General features: G+C 43.9%; 1 protein-coding gene across 9 annotated transcripts in view; it reads left to right on the forward strand.

Moving 5' to 3' along the window:
* The first annotated feature begins 2,218 nt into the window (after positions 1 to 2,218).
* LOC146348600 (bile acid receptor-like) overlaps positions 2,219 to 20,973 on the forward strand; it is a 45,677-nt gene continuing 26,922 nt past the window's right edge. For 6 of the 9 annotated variants that reach the window (XM_084853568.1, XM_084853574.1, XM_084853566.1 and 3 more), the window contains exon 1: positions 2,219 to 2,349. The gene's annotated coding sequence lies outside the window, so the exon portion shown is untranslated. Of the gene's footprint in view, positions 2,350 to 11,257; positions 11,363 to 20,973 lie in introns of all 9 variants that reach the window. The other 3 variants (XM_084853567.1, XM_084853571.1, XM_084853569.1) reach the window with 1 other exon arrangement.

Genomic DNA, 20,973 nt, shown 5'->3' on the forward strand with positions numbered 1-20,973 from the left:
TCCGGTTTGACTTAGGAGTCAGCTTGAACCTGAATGGAAAAGTGGATTGAATCTCTATTTTTGCTAAAGTGGACCAGGCTAAACTAGTTTGAATCTCTGACGCTAGGGGAGAGGTTTAACATGGATGTTTAATGGGGGGGGGGGAGTCTGAAATCTTACCCTAAGAAAAAATGGTAAGAAAAAATGGCAAATGCCATTTTAGGATAGCGAATAGTTAAATCAGGGGTGTGCAACCTATGGCCCTCCAGTTGTTTTGGCTTATAACATCCCTCACCATTGGCTAAACATCTGAAGGACCACAAGTTGCCCACCCCCAAGCTAAATACTCGAATATTTGAACTGAAAAAGTTTTTGAAAAAAATTATCAATAATCTGGTATTTCATACCCTCCAACATTTCACAGGGAAAGGTTAAAATGTCAAGATAATATGTGGAGAAAGAAAACCTTTTTTAAGCCAAAGAAGTGACAGCACAGACATGAGAATAATATATAGAAAATGTTACACTATGTAGAGACAGTTCGGTATGTAGATGGGTTAACACAAGTCCCATATAAAGTTTCTAAAAATTATGTCTATACCTATATAGATATATAGATGCACACACACACACTACAATAAAACAATTAAAACCCATATCAACATTCAAATAACAAGAGAAAATTTAAGGGCAATAATAAACAAGAAAGCAGTAAAAGAATAATGAAATCATTTCATGTTAGCCAGCCATTCACTGAACCATAAAATCTGAAAACAACATAAGAATACCCAAAACAGAGGTAGGCAACTTTTTGCTCCTGAGGGCTGCATGTCGTGGCAGGTGGTGGGTTGGGGGCTGCACGCACACACACACGGGATGGGACAACTGGAGGAAGGATTGCTGTTTCCCTGCTGCTGATAGCAATTTCTCCTTTTCCCCAGTACAATTGATCCTGATGCAGCTAGGGTCATGGCTTCTTTCGTGCTAATAGCAGTAGGGAAACAGAAACCCCAGCTGTATGGGGATTGCTGTGGGGAGGGAGAGGTAAAGCCTCCCCCGCCCCCACAAACACACCGCCAGTGATTTCAGCTGCATCAGGATCGATTGTGCTGGGGAAGAGAGTATGTGGAGATGCCTCTCCCCGTGTGCTCCCTTTTCCAGCTCAGTAAGGCTCCCAACAGCCTTGAGCATCCATGGCAGGCTGCACAGGCACCCCTCTGCACAGGGTGCTTATCCCTGCCCTAGACCTATGCTCATAATTAAAAGGAGAGTGAAACAAAAATGTTTTTAGGGCCCAGCTAAAAGAAAATAAGGCAGGGGCTAAATGTATAGAACTTCCAATGGCGGGAGTTCCATAACCTTGGGGCCACCACTGAGGAGGCCCTATGTTTTGTGCCTGCCAACCTAACCACCCCTCCTGACATGTACTGAAGTATGACGTCCATAGCTGATCTTAATGTTTGGGCAGGTTCATATGGAGATAGGCGATCCTTCACTTTACTTTGTTGCAAACTATTTCGAGGTTCAAATGTTAAAACCAGCATGTTGAATTGGTTCAGGAAGTGAGTAGGTGGCTAGCACAGTTGATGAAGAATTGGTGTAACATGATCTGAATGTTTTGCCCCTACCAACATCCGGGCCATTGCATTTTGCTATAGCTGAAGCTTTTCAACTGACTTCAAAGGCAGCCCCACATAGAGTGGATTGTAGTAATCTAGTCTGGATGTAACCAAACCATAAGTCTTATGGTATTTATGTCTTACATTTTATCTCCCTCTCCCTCTAAATAACCCAGCTGACATACAGAGTTCTCCCCCTCCCTTTTTTCACAACGATCTTGTGAGATGGGCTAGATAGTTTGACCCAAGGTCACCTAGTGAGGTTTGAAGCTGAGCAGGGATTGGAACCTTATTCTAGTCCGATATGCTTACCACTACACCATGCTGCATCATGTCACAAAATGATTGCACACTGTCTTTCCATTAAGTGGTATGGACAATCTGTGCTAGTAATGTGCGATGTTGTCAGTGTGAAGCAATCAAAATGAGGAAATGCCAAACTCCAAACCAGGACAACAGAAGAGTTTAGAGAGTTGGTTGGAGAGATTGCTGGGAAAATGTGACGTGTGAATCCCGATGGCCTCTGTCCCTGATGATTCAGTTATTATTTGATTTATGTGGTCTTGCCACTGCCCTTGCTTTGACCCTCGGAACGGCTGTGTGGGAAGTTTGTGTCTCTCAGATAGAGTGAAGCGCTGCTCTGTAAAGTGTTTGGAGCCAATGCAAAGAAGCTGATAAATACAGAAAAGACTCTTTGCTTCAGATGCACCCCAAAGAACTATAGGAGGGCACCTCCCTGGGACTAGGCAGCGTAAGTACTTTATTCTCTTTTGCAAATGCCTGAGAATTGTCTAGCCTTGACAGAATGCTATGCTTCGGAGTTATTATGTCAAGTTTGCCGCTGGATTTTCAAAACGCGGTTAATTATAATGAAAGATGTAGCCGTTCAGTCAATTTTATTTTAGTTTTATATTTTTACTGTATCTCCTCGATCTAAAATACCAGGTAGCTTACAATATATACTAGTGCATTAAGCAGGACTTTCAGCTATATCTGTTTAATGGGACATAGCCTATTTTCCCTTAGCTTGCATAGGTTGCTGGTACATACTGAATTTATACCCAGTACTAGAAATCGCTGCCCTGGCACCTATTTGGATGGTACAATATAATCCATTTTACTTGAGAACTGAATCTGACAACTTAGCTAATGTGTACTTAATTTTGAAAGTAAGAACATTTTAGTATTTTAAGGCCATTCGGTATCTAAATTATATGACATCTAAATATGGACAGGTACTTCTTGGGTAGTAAGAAAATGAAGTTCATCTTTTTGAAAAAAATCTTTGGCAGGGCATGCAATCAGGCCCCATGGAAGTAGCTTTACCACTAATAAAGAGTAGAGAGCCAGGAGTAGTAAAATACTGAATTATCACACATGCTGTCCAACCTTTCCCGAATGAAATAAAGACACTGGGTTGGATCCACATTTTGTTATACTAAGAGTAGACCCATTGAAATAATCTAACTGACTCTTGTGAATGTTTAACACTCTGTTCTTCCCCCAAGGAATGGGTCATTGCCTTCCCCTATTACAAACTGCTGAAAGCTAGTCTTTGCCTGCTGCATGCATAGGGAGGCTGACTTTTTACCTATGCCTTGCTGCTGTGCCTTTCATTATGGCTTGGTTATGTATGGCACAGAGATTTTTTTTTTTTTTAATTGTGCAAGTTGCCCTGACAACTTTTTGTTATAGGACAGGAGTGCGTACACATTTCAAACAAACAAACAAACAAAATCACCTGCTAATTGTTGCGGATAGCACCACTGTTAATGGCACAATTACAGGGCCCATTTGAAAAGTTGGCAACCCCTGCTGTAGCCCCTCATGCACTGGTTTGTGAAGCAGTGAGTTAGTAAACTGGCTGTCATAATTTACTTTTAAATGGTAAATTTACTAAACATGGAATGAAAACGAGTGTATCCTAACATTTTAAAATAGGGATGAAATGCAGATTGACTGAAGTCAGGGATCAGGTACAGTAGATGTAGCTAGCTATATGATGGCAAAGATCTGCCTCCTCCAGACTCTGTGGGTAAAGCCCCACATAAGCCCTACTTAGAGCAGACCCATTGGAATGAATGGGACAAGTTAGTCATGACTAACTTAAGTCTCATTCATTTCAGTGTGTCTACTCTTAAGTAGGACTTATGTTGGATTTTACTCAGTGATAGGAGCAGAATAAAATGGGATTGCAAGATTCATACAACATATAAATGAGGCAGAAATGGGTTTTTAAATGATTTTATGAAGATCTTTTTAACCAGTTATAGTAGTGGGATAATAGTTGTAAGTTATTTTCCATAACAAAATAGCCAACCAAGCTGTAATTTTATTACGAGAATGTCAGAACAGTGAAAAAACCCTTTTATTTTCCTAGGTACATGAATGACCTCTTTTCAATATAGTACACCGTACTTCATTGGCACTATTTGTAATTCATTGGCTTATATCGATCACCTCTGCAGGTGTTTCTAGATGGCTGCTTCCCTCAGTGACAGTAGCGCCCAAATGAAATGGTAGAAAAGAGTTACCAAGTAGCAGAGGGGTTTGGTACAACCATTGCTTTCTTGCTTGCTTTCTTTTTGCAACACATCCATTGTGAGCCTGTTAGTTCATTTGAACTAGGGGTGATGATCAGCACAGAGATCTGTATAGTTGTCATGTGGAATGTGAGTGTCAAATATGCTGAATAACCATGCTTGTTGCCAGTAAAAGCTACCACCTGAAAGTACCCTTTGACTGACTAATTTATTACATTCCATACTGCCCAATAGCTGAAATCAAAGTAAAAACTGGGGGCAGTTCAAGATCCATAAAGCAGTAACACTTTAAAAGAACTGAATGACTAAAAAACCTAGGAAAATGCCTGGTGCTGAAAAGACCACAAAGTAGGGCACCAGGTTAGCCCCTCTGCAGAGGGCATTCCACAACTGGGATGCCACCACTGAAAAGGCCCTCTCCTTAGTAGCTATCCACTGCACCTCATTTGGTGGGGACACCCAGAGGAGGGTATCTAAAGATGATCTTAGGGTCCAGGCGGATATATATGGGAGGAGACGACCCATCAGGTAGCCTGGCCCCAAGCCATTAAAGGCTTTGAAGATTAATACCAATGTTTTGAACTGGGCCCAGAAATGGACTGGAAACCAGTGCAGATCAAAAAGCACTGGTGTAAAACTGTTGAATAGGCTAGTCCCTGTTAACAATCTTGATGCCCTGTTTAGGACCAGCTAAAGTTTCCTGGCTGTTTTCAAAAACAGGTCTGTTGCATGGATATAAAACACAGAATTGATACATCATGTATTCAGTGTAGTAGAACTAGCAAAGATATTATTCAAAACATAACAAGACAATGATTTACACAATCCTCATGTTCATGGATGTGGAGAGTTATGGGATTTGTTCAAGTAATAATTGCATCCCTGATCATAAAAAACATTTAGTTGGAAATAAAGCTCAATGAGTACTATTTCAAACATGATGAAATAGCACGAAGCCCATAGATTGTCCTGTGTGAAGATGGCATCTGTGTGAAGATGTATATTTCAACGTACATGTACACATACTGGCAAGGCACAAGTGGCAGCACTTCCCCCCACTGTACACAAGAAATATGATGGTGTGTGATTGCCACATGTGATGACCAACACACAGGATTTATCCTATTTCCCTGACACAATTTTGTTGTAGAGACTTTATCTCATTTGAAATGGTCATTAGCTTCAGAGGTGTTCATTTCCAAGTAGGTATCTTTATGATGCTTTAAGTTGTTATTTATTTACATTATTTCTGACATCTTTTAAAGCCATATTATCAGCCAAAAGGACCCTTAAACTGGTGCACAAGGCAATGTAACAACATAAAACAATAATAACAAATTCAGAAAACATTACAAGAACAAAGAAAAAAAAAGGGAGGGGGGAAGCCCAGCTTGATATTACTGCTGTAGTTAGGAAAGAAGCAACATTAGCGTTGAACTTGTTAAAGTATAGGAATGCTTTGAGTTATGGCTCAGTGCTTTATAGACAATTAAAGATTTCTCTGTAAAATCAAATGTTCAAGTTATAGCTGGATCTCTCTTCTGTTAGTAATAACTTAGCACATAAGAATGCATTAATTAGTTAATATTAGCCCACCCTTGATTTAGATACATGGAATTTCAGCAATTTGTGTGTATCTGGAGCTGAAGATAGGGTTAGGACAGGGTCCAAATCAAGATTAAAATCTGCTGCCCAAATCTGCAACCTCGTTTTCTTTCCCAGGATATGAATGCACAACAAAAATGCGAGAAAACTTTCAGCTTGAATTCCTAAAATTCTCCCTGGTCAAGAAATTTCCCTTTTGACACTACTGTCAAAATATTTACGATATATGTTAATGTATTGTCAGTTCAAACATTCTGAACTACTCCCTGGAGGGTCTCCTTCAAGACCTATGCTCTACATTGTGTAATAGTTAGAGCAAGCATCACAATGTTTTTGCCATTAATAACATGTTAACAGCTGAGCAGCATCTTTGCTAAAATCAATATATAACTTCTGCTGAGAGATTCCACTGAGATTTTGGGGTCACTTGTTCAGATTTTACCTTTGAACATGCATCAGTGTTAACACTTGTATAAAATAAATAGATAATACATTTTTAATCTTTTGCATTTTGCCCCTCTGTTGTTTCCTTTGTGTTGAATTTGATTGTAAGCTTCTTGGGGCAGAGACCTGTCCTTCTTTACTCTGAATAGCGCTATGCACTCTGGTGGTGCTATTCATCATTATCTAGTGCTGTCACATGTTTACTCAGAAATAAGTTTTACTGACTTGTATCCAGAGTTGCTCTTTTATGAACAGAAGAGCTCCTTCTGTTTGCAGAAGGGTGGTTGATCCAGCAGAAGCTCCAGCTGATAGAAGGGGGAGAGGTAATTTCCCCCCTTCCCCTATACAGCCCCACACACCAATTCCTCATCCCCTTCAGTCCCCCTTTCCCCCGAGAGTCCCCAAAGTGTCTGGAGCAGATTGGGGGGGGCACAAGCGGCTGAAGAGGGAAGAGGAAATCAGTTAAAACTGCATTCCCTCTTCCGCTACTGGAAGTGTTTCATGAGCAGACCTCCACTCAAGGGATCTGTGGATCCAACCCACCGTGTTCAGTGGAGATTGCTCCTGGTTTTCCCAGTAGTAACATATGGCTGCGACTGCGAGAGCTGGACTATAAGGAAGGCTGAGCGCCGAAGAATTGATGCTTTCGAACCATGGTGCTGGAGAAGACTCTTACGAGTCCCCTGGACTGCAAGGAGGTCACAGTCAATCCTAAAGGAAATCAACACTGAGTGCTCATTGGAAGGACAGATACTGAAGCTGAAGCTCAAATATTTTGGCCACCTAATGCGAAGAGGAAAGTCACTGGAAAAGACCCTGATGCTGGGAAGGACTGAAGGCAAAAGGAGAAGGGGACGGCAGAGGATGAGATGGCTAAATAGCATCACTGATGCAATGAATATGAACTTGAGCACACTCCGGGAGAGGGCGGAGGACAGGAAGGCCTGGCGTGCTATGGTCCATGGGGTCACGAAGAGTCGGACACGACTTAACGACTGAACAACAACAGAAGTACATATGATTGCAATATAAGAGTCAGTTTGGTCAATAGTAAATATTTTTTAAAAATGAATAATTTCATATAATCCCCAGAAAGTATGGAGAAAGTTAGACATGAACATTTTGTCAGTGGAGGCTGGTGGCTCCAATGTCAGTGGGATGGCGAATCTGCCTTGGGTTTCAGTTAGAACCAGTCAGAATTCTAAAGGAGCTATCTAAGGTGCTTTAGAGTTCTGACTGCTACTGACTGAAACCTGGAGCAGATTCCCCACTCCACTGACATCGGAGCCACCAGCTTCCACTACATTTTGTGGAATCACCCTAGCATGTATGTTACTTGGTATTTAGTTCTCCAAAGGAAAGGCTACAAGATCTGACAGCAAATGTAGGAACTTAGAAAACAAGTGTAACTTCTATATGGTGAATGTCAGATTCTAGTTTATCTTCTGATTTAGCTACTGAGAATATCCTAACATTTCTATTTGGGACTGAAATTCTATTGGGGCTACATTTTTCAAAATCCAAACATTCTATATTAAAAAGTTACATTATCCAACAATAGAGCATATGAGCATGCATGTGTGACTGGAAATTTCCTCTTATGTTTTATGTCAAGTTTTATTTGGAATATTATAAATAGTTGTTGTGGAACTGTCATTGAGAAGAAAAACTGCAGTCATTAATTTCTGCTAAGGTAGTTGGTAAGAGAAGCTCTCTTAAGTTTGCCTACATGCACAGCTAACTTATGGCTTTGTGTAAGGAAAATTAAGGGAAAGTTTCAGGATTAAATCCCTGCATGTTTTGCTGGAAAGGCTACTGAGCAGTTTTATGGATGATATTCTACATCTGACTGACACTTGCTCAACCTCATGCAAGATTTAAAGAAAAAGACAATGACAAAATGGATTGGTGAGGCTTCAGGACAGACATAGTAATATTGGCATTAATTTTGGGAAGCTTTCACCAGCAACTTCAAATACAAAGTCTAGTGCGGAGAGCAAGCTCCTGATATACTTTCTTGGGCCTGGTTTATACCTAACCTGTGTCTGTCTGAACTTTACTGCTCTCGCTGTAACTCTGGAAGCACTAAGAAGCAAAAGAAAAGATGATGAAATAAAGGGGGACAGCATAGCATGGAATAATCCAGTGTGAATGCTCCTTCCAAAAGCTTGCAGTTAGCTGAAGCCATAATATCATACACTCCAGTAATTGTCTTTGATCTCCTGCTACTTGTTCCTGGTAAATGGTTTCCCTGCATTTTGTCCCTGTTTTTGCCATGCAGTGCACACAAATGTACTACAGTTGTTCTTGAAGTTTCTGCTGAATCCCCAGAGCCTCTAGATCTACCTTCCCCAACCTGGAGCCCTCCAGATGCATTGGACTACAATCCTCATCACCCCAACCAACATGCCCATGTTGGCTGGGGGTGATGGGAGTTGTAGTCCAACACATCTGGAAGGCACTGGATTGGGGAAAGCTGATCTAGGTAGAAGTTAAATCTCTGAGTATTGAACGGATTCATCTCGCTCTAGTGCACATACGTGTAAATGACGGCGAGCTATGGCCACTAGTCAGCGGCTAGACGGCCATAGGATATCTGGTTTTCTGGGAACCAACCTTCCCCTGCTTCTGTGCTGCCTCACAGGCAGAGCAGAACAGCCCCGTGCTCCGAGCTCTCAAGAGGAGCGCAGAATGGCACAAACAGGGCATTCTGGGGCAGGAAAGGCGGAAATGCTGATACGACACATCCTATGTGTTGTCCAGCAGCCTCCTCCCCCACACTGCTCTCCCGCAGCTAGACAGCCGAAATCGGCGGTGTAGCCACAAATGCAGGGCAGGAGAAGTACAGACAGAATGATCCCCTCCTTGCTTCTCCTGCCCTGCATTGGATAGGCGGTCGCCTCCAAGTTCAGAGGGGCCACCTATCTGCATAGGATTGTGCCCTAAGGCTGCAATCCTATGAATGTTTAGACAGAAAAAAGTCCTACAATTCTTAGCACGCTGGGAATTACAGGACTTTTTCTGACTAAACATGCATAGGATTGCACCCTAAGATTACAATCCTATATCCACTTACCTAGGAGTGAACACCATTGAACTCAATGGGACTTTCTTCTGACTAGGCATGCATAGGATAGCGCTGTAAATGTATCAGCATGAGCAGTACAGCATCTCTCTAGTGCACAACCAGCCATTTCACATGCTGCAGTGCAGCTGGCAAATTCCATTTTGAAGTTTTAAATATGGAAACTTATTGTAGGACAATTATGTTTTTTTCTCTAGTACAATACTCTTGTTTTTAAGCCTTCTGACCAAACCCAGGCTCTGGCTGTTAATTCTTTCACAAAATGTCAGTGCACTGCTTCTCCTATATTCCTTGGCTTAGTAAGATACTAAATGTTGCCAAATGTGATCCATTGTGAGGTTAAACATTGTACTGAACGTTCTTAAGCCTTTTTTTTTTTTTAAGGAAACGGTTATGGTCAGATTTCTATGTTATGTCAAAACACAGCCATTGTGCCTGTATATTTTGGATCAAGGGCAAAAAAAGCATCAATAAGTTGATTAATTACAGGTTGAAGTGTGGATTTTTCAGTAGAGGTTTTCACCCATAAAAGTGTTCAGGGCTGACTGCATCTTTAGATTAAGAAAATACAATTATAATACTTTTCAACAAAAACAGTTTTTGGTGTGTGATTTAATCACACACAACAATTGTCCTCATTATATATCATCTAATATAATCTGTTTTGAGACATCATATGGCATGATGCTTGGTGTGAAGAAGGTATACTCTAGTTTGGGTGAGGAAAAGGCAATAGAGGAATCCTGTGCAGGAGAGGAAGGGGAGGATTTAATGAGGGACTGCGTTGTTCCCTTTGTATCTCTTTTATTTAATTAACAAGTTAGTTAAAGGATGAATAGCATTTCCCTTCAAGCAATATGCAAAAATATTCTGGAATTCAGAATCTCACAATTTAAACTTTTAACAATGCATATTTGGTGATTAAAATATGTAGACTTTGTACATGCCCAGCTCATCTCATTGATAAAGGTCTCATGAGTCATCAAGGTGCTTCTATTTCGAACAAATATTTACAAACAAAGATAGCAAGTGGCAGCATTCCAGCCATTCCATACCTTTTCACCTTTTGCTGCTTTGTGCTGCAAGAGGGGATGAGATGTCTCTTTGAGCAGGCGTTATGAACATGTCAGAAAGATGCGTCTTTTCAGGAATCTGTAATGAGGCGCAGCACATGTCATGAGACCGTTTTCCAGCTCTTTTAATAAAATCAACACTTTTAGGGTGTTCAGTAAACTCCAGTTCTATAGGAACCCCATTAAAACCTGCAGCCAAAGAAATGTCAGGACATAATGGCAACATAGTTTATTACTCCTTAAAGACTAATTAACATGACACATTTTCATGGGCCCAAGCAATAACGGTAGAAGCCACAATTGGTAGAATCAGCCTTTTCCAGCTGGATATCCTCCAGATGTATTCAACTACAATTTCCATCATCCCCAGACAATAAGTTCAATTCTACTCTTTTAGACAGTTCCAGTTCAGTCCAGTTCAGGCCTCTCTGGTTGTCTCATTGGCTGCACAGGTACATCTGATGGCAACCAGGGGGAGGGCTTCTGTTGTGATGTCCCACCTTGGGAATTTTCTTCCCACCCCTGCAATTCCATCCTTTATGATGGTTAGGCACCTGTTGAAAATTTATCTATATACCCAGGCATTTGCTGATTTTAATACCTAGCTTGGAAGATTTTCTTTGCTGTTGTTTTTATCTTTCTATTTTATTTTAATTATGGTTTTAATGCATTTTGTACATTGCCCTGTGGTTTGATAATGAAGGGTGGTATAGGGAGCCAATGATCATTTGGCTGGAGATGGTGGGAGTTGTAGTCCAACACATCTGGAGATATCAGGTTGGGAAAAGCTGGTCTAGACTCCAGTGTTAGTAACCACTTTCTTTAACCACAATGCCTTGACCTGTGGGAAGGAGGACCAGCCAGCTGTACCAGGTGGATCCTGAACCTGCTTTTGCCCCTGCCAAACAGGTACTTAAGGAGGGGCTGCCAGAGGCTGCTCGGGAAGGAGCCTGTGGGAAGGAGGACCAGCCAGCTGTACCAGGTGGATCCTGAGCTTCTGCCCCAGCCAAACAGGTACTTAAGGCGGGGCTGCCAGAGGCAGCGCCTCGGCGTTGCGCCAAGTGCGACGCTAAGTGTGCACTTAGTATTGCACTTGGAGTCGCACAGAACAGCACCTGAAGACCCACCCACCTGCCTCTCCAGAGACACCAGCAGCCACAGATACCAGCAGCAAATAGCAGCAGCAGAGGGCAGCAGCTTTAAAGACCAGGGAGAAAGGGGCAAACGTGGATTTTATCTGCTCCTTCTTAGCTGCTGTTCTCTTTTATCTTTTATATTCTTTTACACTGTTGTACATTTTATATCCTAACATTTTAATATGTGCCTGGGAGGACTATTGAGCAACTCAGGGGGTCGGGGAGGTGCCACTATAACTGTGGTCACGGGCAGGGGAAGGTATGGCATTGGGTGATTAACAGGCCAGCTGAGGAGAAGAGGGGCTAGACACCTTACAGCTGTCCCCTCTTCTGGTTCTTCCCCCAACCTGATGGTTCCTGGCAGCCTTACCAGTCTGCCCTCGGGTCTGCTGGTGCTGCTGCTGAATGACAGGTCGACCCAAAATAAAATCTCCCTCATCCATGATTTGATTGTGGATGAGGGGGCTGACCTGGTATGTATTACTGAGACCTGGGTGGGGGAACTGGGAGGGGTCACTCTCACCCAGCTGTGCCTTCCTGGGTACTCGGTGCAGCACCAACACCGACTTGAGGGTCGGGGAAGGTGGGTTGCCGTGGTCTATAGGAATTCAATCTCCCTCTCCAGGTTTCCTGATCATTCGAGTGCAGATCTTGCGTGTTTGTATCTTGTGCTGGGTACTCGGGACAGATTAGGGATTCTGTTGGTGTATCACCCACCCCGCTGCCCATCAGACTCCCTGCCTGAGCTGACGGAGGTGGTCTCGGACCTGGTGTTGAGGACCCCTAGGACGATGGTCCTGGGGGATTTCAACTTCCATGCTGAGGCTGCTGTATCCGGGGCGGCTCAGGACTTCATGGCCGCCATGACAACCATGGGGCTGTCCCAACATGTCATCAGCCCAACGCATATAAAAGGACACACGCTTGATCTGGTTTTCTCGACTGGGCAGGAGGATGGTGATCTGAAAGTGGAGGAATTAACATCTCTCCCTTTGTCATGGTCAGATCACTTCCTGCTAAGGTTTAGACTCCTGGCAGCCTTCCCCCTCTGAAAGGGTGGGAGACCTATTAAAATGGTCTGCCCCTGGAGATTAATGGATTCTGATGGATTCCAGAGGGCTCTGGGGGATTTTCCTGCTGGTATGGCTGGTGCCCCTGTCGAAGCCCAGGTCGCTCTGTGGAATGCAGAGATGACTCGGGCGGTTGACACGAACGCGCCCATGTGCCCTCTCCCTCTGAGCAGAGCCCGGCCAGCTCCTTGGTATACACCTGAGCTGAGGGCAATGAAGCAAGAGGGGAGACGGCTAGAACACAGGTGGAGGAAAACTCGTGCTGAGTCTGACCGAACACAGGTAAGAGCCCACTATCAAGCCTACTCTGTGGCGGTGAGGGTGGCAAAGAGACAGTTCTTTTCCACCAGCATTGCATCTTCTCAGTGTCATCCAGCAGAGATTTTCCGAGTGGTTCGTGGCCTGTTACATTCTGGGCCAGGGAGAGAGATGGTGGAACCCTCGGTGGCATGCTGTGATAAGTTTGCAAGGCACTTTGAAGATAAAGTCGCTCAGATTCGTCATGAATTGGACACTACGATTAATGCAGTTCCATTGGTAGAGGCGTTCAGAGCACCGTCTGGTCCAGTTTTATTGCATGAGTTTCAGTTACTGAGGCCTGAGGATGCAGACAAGGTGCTTGCCCAAGTCCAATCGACCACTTGTGTGCTTGTTCCTTGCCCTTCATGGCTTATTAAATCAAACAAGGAGGGGATGTCCGGCTGGGTCCAGGAGGTTGTAAATTCCTCCTTGAGAGAGGGAGTAGTGCCTGCCACTTTAAAAGAGGCAGTAATTAGACCACTCCTGAAAAAGCCTAACCTGGACCCAGAGGATGTTAATAATTATAGGCCAGTGGCCAACATCCCCTTCCTGGGCAAGGTGTTTGAGCGGATGGTTATAGGACAGCTCCAGGCACTGTTGAATGAAATGGATTATCTAGATCCATTTCAATCGGGCTTCAGGACTGGTTTTGGAACGGAAACTGCCTTGGTAGCCCTGTGGGATGACCTCTGCCGGGAGAGGGACAGGGGGAGTGCGACCCTGTTGATTCTTCTGGACCTCTCAGCAGCTTTCGATACGATCGACCACGGTATCCTTCTGGATAGGTTGTCTGGGTTGGGAGTTGGAGGCACTGCACTACAGTGGTTCCGCTCCTACTTGGATGGCCGATTCCAGAAGGTGGTGCTGGGGGATTATTGCTCTGTGCCATGGCAATTGTGCCATGGGGGTTCCACAGGGCTCTATTTTATCCCCTATGCTGTTTAACATCTACATGAAACCGCTGGGGGAGGTTATCTGGAGGTGTGGGCTGAGGTGCCATCAATATGCAGATGACACCCAGCTCTACCTCTCTTTCTCATCAAACCCAGGTGAGGCAGTGGCTGTTCCGAATCAGTGCCTGGGCATGGTAATGGACTGGATGAAGGCCAATAAACTGAAACTCAATCCAGACAAGACAGAGGTACTGTTAGTGGGTGGTTCATCTGCCCAGCTAGGTGATATTCAACCTGTTCTGGAGGGGGTTGCACTCCCCCTAAAGGATCTCATTCATAGTTTGGGGGTGCTCTTGGATCCAGAACTGTCACTTGAGGCACAGGTGAACTCAGTGGCACGGAGCACTTTTTATCAGCTTAGGCTGGTATACCAACTACGCCCTTATCTGGACAGAGATAGCCTAGCTACAGTTATCCATGCTCTGATAACTTCTCGTCTGGATTACTGCAATTTGTTATATGTGGGGCTGCCTTTGAAAACGGTCCAGAAACTTCAGCTGGTCCAAAATAGGGCAGCAAGATTGTTAACAGGGATTGGCCTGCAAGCTCATATTACGCCAGTACTTTTTCAGCTGCACTGGCTGCCAGTCCATTTCCGGGCCCGATTCAAAGTGCTGGTATTAACATTTAAAGCCCTTAACAGCTTGGGGCCAGGTTATCTGAAGGATCGCCTCCTCCCATATGTGCCTGCCCAGACCTTAAGATCATCATCAGCGGCCCTTCTCCATGAGCCCCTGCCAAAGGAAGTAAGGCAGGTGGCTACTAGGAGGAGGGCTTTTTCAGTTGTTGCACCCCGGCTCTGGAATGAGCTCCCTAGTGAGGTTTGCCTGGCACCTACATTGTATTCCTTTCGGCGCCAGGTGAAGAACTTTTTATTTTCCCAGGCATTTTAGCATTTTAGCTTTCTAAACTTTTAGCTTTGCTGTTTTAAATCTGTATTTTAAACTCCTGCACTGCTGCTAGGTTTTATTGTGGTTGTATTGTTATATTGTGGTTTTAATGTTCTATATATTTTAAATTGTTTTATTGTGTGCTGTTTGGTTTTAATTTTTGTGAAGCGCCCCGAGAGCTTCGGCTATTGGGAGGTATAGAAATGAAAGAAAGATTGACCTGCCTCCCCAGCACTCCTATCTTTCCCCGCTTTTCATCCATAACATACAGAGCTCTGACTTAAGTGCTGTCTGGTTTCCCTGAGGGTTGATTCTCTAATCATCCCCTTCTTAACTCACCTCTCTGTCTCCTCCGACCTTTTACTCAAGGTTTCTCTTTCTCATTCTCAATCCATACCCTACACAGTACCCTACCTTCAACCAAATGGCTTCTGGGCCTCCTGTCCCTTAGCTTTCCTACAACCCTGGACCTCTTTGCAATTCTTCAGCTTGCTCCTCTGTAAGATTTTAGTTCCAGCCAAATAGACTCTTCTCTCACAAAGCTGGACTGCAAAGCATTTTTAGTTCCCTGAGCAACTGAACATGCTGTGCCACCACAGTAGCTGAGCCAATCCAAGTCAGAAGCTTCACCGGTACAAGAGTAATAGAAAATAGATTGACTGTTTATGTGGAGAGATAGCCTACGAAGGGCCAGTTATTGCAACCTATTTTTTTTTCTCTATGGAAGAATATATGTGAATACAAGGATTACTGTCACTGGGATTCAAAATCCTCATAGATAGTAGGGAAATGGGTGGGTAACCAGTCTTCTGTTCAGATATTTTTCCCTGCAAAATGTTGCAGGATGGCCAAAAAAATAAAAATAAAATCCTATCTATTTTTATATCAGTGGCATTCTCCCACAGAGGGAAAAGTTACATTAGAGCCAGCTCTCTACTTGATCCCATGTTCTTGTCTGCTGTCTGGAGGTATTATTTGACCCTTTTTCACTGACTTTAAGATTGAACTTATGTTTCTTCACCAGACCAAAGTAAGTGCTTGGTGATTTTGCTTCAGATACATATTATAGTGACTACAAATGGCAGTAAGGCAATTTCCATGGCTAATAAACAAATAAGCAAACAAATCAAGTGCTACATATAACCAATATCCTCAAATGTATAAAACATATATAGAAATTATCTAGTACAGTTATTTTAACAAATAGGGAGGCCAATAAAAATCTTTATCTCTGCCTCCTTAACAAGACAAGAATGTACAGAGAACACCCCATCTTGTTTAACTACTAATTTAGCTTAGCTTAAGCTGTTTTCAACCTTAATGACAAGTCTAATATAATACACACAGTTAAATCCCAGACTTTCACTTGTGATCTTTCCAAGATATAGGACTCCTTCACACTGGACTTTTGTCCTGCGATTGATATTGCTCCTTCATGGAAGTTTGTGGGCTCTTTACACGATGCAGTGACCCTCCTGCACTAAATGCCCTTTGTTCTGTTTTAAAATATATTGCAGATAATGAGCTATCACATTACCCGGTTGTGTTCTGCTTCAGTTTCCTCTGTCAAAAGAGTTAAAGCAGGAAGAAGAGGAGCGAGATCAATCAAAGATAATGGAAGACTCAGATACGGGGGTGGGGAAGGGGAGCACGTGTAAAAGCAGGTAGTTGTGATCCTGCATTTAAAATGGGAGCAGAAAGCCCTGTTTTAAATGCAGGATTTTAAACTGGTGTAGAAATGCCCATAGATTATAGTGTTTTGAAGCATGTGGTATTTTAACCCTCAGATGAGTCACCTGGAGGGTGTCTCCATCAGCGATTTACTCTTGAGTTGGCTGAGTTTGGAGCTCATTAGGGATACATGACATTGTGGCCATCCAGCAGCCACCTCAGAGCTTATCAGGGAAAAACCAGATTTCCTGAGACTGCTTAAAGTACAATTCTTTTCCTTAAGTCGGGTGATGGGCGGTATAGTTGTTCTGTGCTCCAGCCCCTGAGTTGACCTCAGGTGTGCTAGTCCTGCCCAGGTGTGTGCCTTTCACCGTGACCCCAGTCAAGGGGTGTTTCCTGTCCCTGTGTTTCCCAGCACAAACCAATTAGTGTCTACTCAGAAGTAACTCCCATTGTGCTCAGTGAGGCTTGTCCCCTGAATGTGCACATCAGAATTTACAGAGATCCCCCTCAGTTGAAATGGCACAGTTTAAAGCACAAATTCCCTAAAGGTTGTAAAGTGCAATCTCGAGGCTTTGATACTTGGTTGTCTGGTTTATTGCCTTAGGAAGTAACTACTTCACATGTTCATTATAAAGAGCCTGAGCAGCATCCCGGTTAAAAAGGGGGCTGGTTTCCCATCCCTGTGTTTCCACCCTCCCCGTCTTTCCCAGCACAAGCATGTGTCTACTCAGAAGTAACTCCCACTGTGCTCAATAAGGTTTGTCCCTAAAATGTGCACTCCAGGGAGTCACTAAGATTCCCATGAATTGAAATAACGCATTTAGGAGCCTTAATGTCGAAGCTTTGATCGATCCAGCATGACAGGTAGAGCATTGTGTCTCTCCTCTACTGATTGTTTATTTAAGGAAGGAAGTAATGCGTGCAGAGGAGAGGGAGAGAGAGACTGAGAGAAGGAGATTCTTCGGCTTGGAGAAGACTGTCCTTTTAATGATTGTCATTTTAAGAAAGTACTTAATGCAAGTTCAGGAAGGGGAGAGAGAGAGGGAGTGATTATTATTGAGACAAAAGGTGTTTCATGTTTCCCACCACAAACATATTTGTGTCTACTCAGAAGTAACTCCCACTGTGCACAATGGGGCTTGTTCCTGAAATGCTGGTGCATCTGGAGCTTCAGGGGAAAGGAGAAAGGGGTGGGGACAGCTTGGGGGGTGGGGACAGCTTGGGGGGGGAGCCTCTCTTATTAGTTGAGCAGCTCCCAGATGACATTCACTCCAACCCCCACACCCTACCGGGAACTATGTTCTGTTCTGTAAAGCAAGTTTTACTGGTGCACAGTACTCACTCGTGGAGTCCTGCATGGACCAAAGCGCAGCAAAGCCGATTCCTTTTACAAAATCTGTTACTCCTCCATTTGCTTCTCCTTCTGTTGTCATGCAAACAAACACACACACACACACACACACACACACACACACCAGTTTACCAGAGAGGACTTTGGTGGAGATTGCTGGGAATTAGCTTGAATTACTTTCTACAGATCGCTGTGTCAGTCTGATTGTCAAGTATGGTGCTGGCAGGGAAGCTCTATTTTCCATTGCCCATTCCCATTCTGGACATAGAGAAATCAAGGCCAATGATGATTGAACTCTGCCCTTCTTTAGTTTTTCCAGTTACATATACAGTAATTAGCCATGCTTAGTTGTTCTTTCTGGTTTGCTATACTTGTGACATGTTTGAACAGATGCAAACTGCCCAGGTGCAGAGAGTGTTCCCTGTCCCAATAAAGGTAAGCAGGAATAGTCCAAGCTCCTCAAGCTTGGACTATTGTTATTCACCTGTTGGCCTTTTCCAACAGGTGTGAAAACCATTTTGCATGTTGTGGTACCTGAGTTCATTAGATGGGATGCTAGAGATGCAGACTTCTCTAAGAACAAGAGGAGAAAACCTCTAAAGCAGCCTTCCCCGATCTGATGCCTTCCAGATTTTTTGGACCACAACTCCCAGCATTCCTAGCCATTGGCTCTGCTGGCTGGGACTAATGGGAGTGGAATGCCAAAACATGTGGAGGGCACCAGGTCGGTAAACGCTGCTCTTAGGTGCGTGGCATTATAATTTATCATAGAATCATAGAGTTGGAAAGACCTCAGAAATCATCTAGTCCAACCCCCTGCTCAATGCAGGCTCTGCACTGCAGGGTGCAGCTACAGCATTCCTGACAGCTATCCAGCCATCTTAAATATCTCCAGCAAAGGAGAACCCACCATCTCCTGAGGCTGTCTGTTCGACTGCTGAAGAGGTCTAACAGCTAGAAAGTTTCTCATAATGTTTAGCCAAAGTCTGCTTCCCTGAAATTTCCACCCATTGGTTCTAGTCCTGCCCTCCATCTCTTGCATGGCATCCTTTCAGATATTTGAAGACTGCTTTCATGTCTCCCCTTATCTTTCTCTCCTCCAGGCTAAACATACCCAGTTCTTTCAACTGTTGCTCATAGCACTTGGTATCCACACCTCTCCCCATCCTGATTGCTCTTCTCTAGACATGCTCCAACTTGTCAATGCCCATCTTAAAATGGGGCACTGAGAACTAGACACAGTACTCCAAATGCTGCCTGACTAATGCAGAATAGAGTGGAACTATTACTTCCTGTGATCTGGACAGTATACCTCTGTTAAGGCAGCTCAAGTCTGCATTAGCTTTCTTAGCTGTCACATCACATTGCTGGCTTATATTCAGCTTGTGATCCACTAAGACACCTAGGTCCTTTTCACATGTACCGTGGCCAAGCCAACATGTTTTGATTGAAATCTTCAGGGATGTTGTATAACCAAAGAACATTGTCTATATGTTCTGTTATAAAGGGATTCCTAACAGCATATGTTTAGAGAAGCATTGTTTTGTTTTACAGAGCCCCTGGAGAAGATTTTAATCAAAATGCTTTGGGCTGAATACATTATAATTTAAGGCAGCTTAGAGATTCACTTTCCTCATTCCTGCATTGGTGCCTCTCCTTTTTTCCTTTGAAGAGTTCTCTAGGCCAGGGAGACAGCAGCTTAGAGATTCACTTTCCTCATTCCTGCATTGGTGCCTCTCCTTTTTTCCTTTGAAGAGTTCTCTAGGCCAGGGAGACAGAACCTCAGGCACGGGGGTCAAATCTGGCTCATCTGGGGTCCCCATCCAGGCCTCTGGCGTTCCCCAAGTGTTCACCTCCCCTTCCCCTACCAATCATTTGGTGGTTTCCTGGCTTTTATGCAGGTTTTTCTCCACTCTAAAAGGTTGAAATGCCACTCCTAAGGCTTAGTTACTGGTAATAAGATCTTTAAATTAAAATATGCTGGTATTTGGGGTATTTTTGGCTCCGCCCCTTATTGCTATTGGAATACGGCCCCTGAAAGCTTCTCCGAAATGGAATTTGGCCTTCAGGCTGAAAGAGGTTCAACACCTCTTCTCTAGGCCAAGGTTTCTTAAATGTCATTACACGACTCTTCCCAAACCAGAAACACATTGTTTGTGGAACCTCATGTGTAACTATGACAAAAAGAAGAGCTGGCTGGCAAACATGATTCTCATTTCAAGCAGTAGGCCAGGTAAATAGAAGAGAACAAAACAATCTAGATGAGAGCCAGTGTGGTCTTGTGTTTAAAGTGTGGGACTAGGACCAGGGAGAACTAGGGTCGAATCCCATCTCAGCTGTGAAGCCACTGAGTAACCTTCAGCAGTCACACACACTCCGCCTAACTATCTCATGGACCCTGTTTCCATAACAATGGAAGGAGAAGGGAGGAGTGGCTCATCCAGATTTTTGTAGGAGCCGCTTTTGGTCCAGGCAGAGCTCCACAAGAGTGTACATCGCACCATTCTAAGTGGCTTCACATAACTTACTTCCAGGTGGGGGGTGGAGGTGGAGTGAATGTCATCTGAGTGGCAGGGGCTGCTCAACCAATAAGAGAGCCCCCCCCCCCCGACTCCATAAGGAAAGTACAAAGTACTTCCCCTTCTGCGCATTTGTAAGACAAGCCTCCCAACAAGCTGCAAGCCTAATTGAACACAATGGGTGTTACTTCTGAGTAGACACATATACTTGTGCTGGGAAAGACAGGGGAGAGAACACAGGCATGGGAAACCAGCCCCCTTTCTAACCAAACTGATACTGCACAGGATCTCTATAATGAAGCTGTGAAGTAGTTACTTCCTAAGCCAATTAAGCAAGCAATGGAGAATCAGAGCCTCGAAATTGCGCTTTATTATAGCACTTAGGGAATTGGTCTTTAAACTGTGCCATTTCAATTGAGGGGGATCTCTGCAAGTACTGATGTGGCATTCAGAAGGTGAGCCTCACTGACCGCAATGGGAGTTACTTCTGAGGAGACACTAATTGGTTTGTGCAGGGATAGGAAACACACAGGAAACACCCTTGACCAGGATCACAGTGAAAGGCACACCCCTGGGCAGGGCTAGCATACCCGAGGTCAAGGCAGGGGTTGGGGCACACAGCAACTATACCAGGGAGAACCCAACCTGAGGAAAAGAATCAGACTTTAAGCAGTCTCAGGAAATCCGTTCCCTGATAAGCTCCTGAGGTGGCTGCTGGATGGCCACGACGTC

The sequence above is a fragment of the Heloderma suspectum genome, chromosome 4 (assembly GCF_057233095.1).
Source record: "Heloderma suspectum isolate Gila_16-S chromosome 4, 16-S_ref, whole genome shotgun sequence".
NCBI classification, from domain to species: Eukaryota; Metazoa; Chordata; class Lepidosauria; order Squamata; family Helodermatidae; genus Heloderma; species Heloderma suspectum.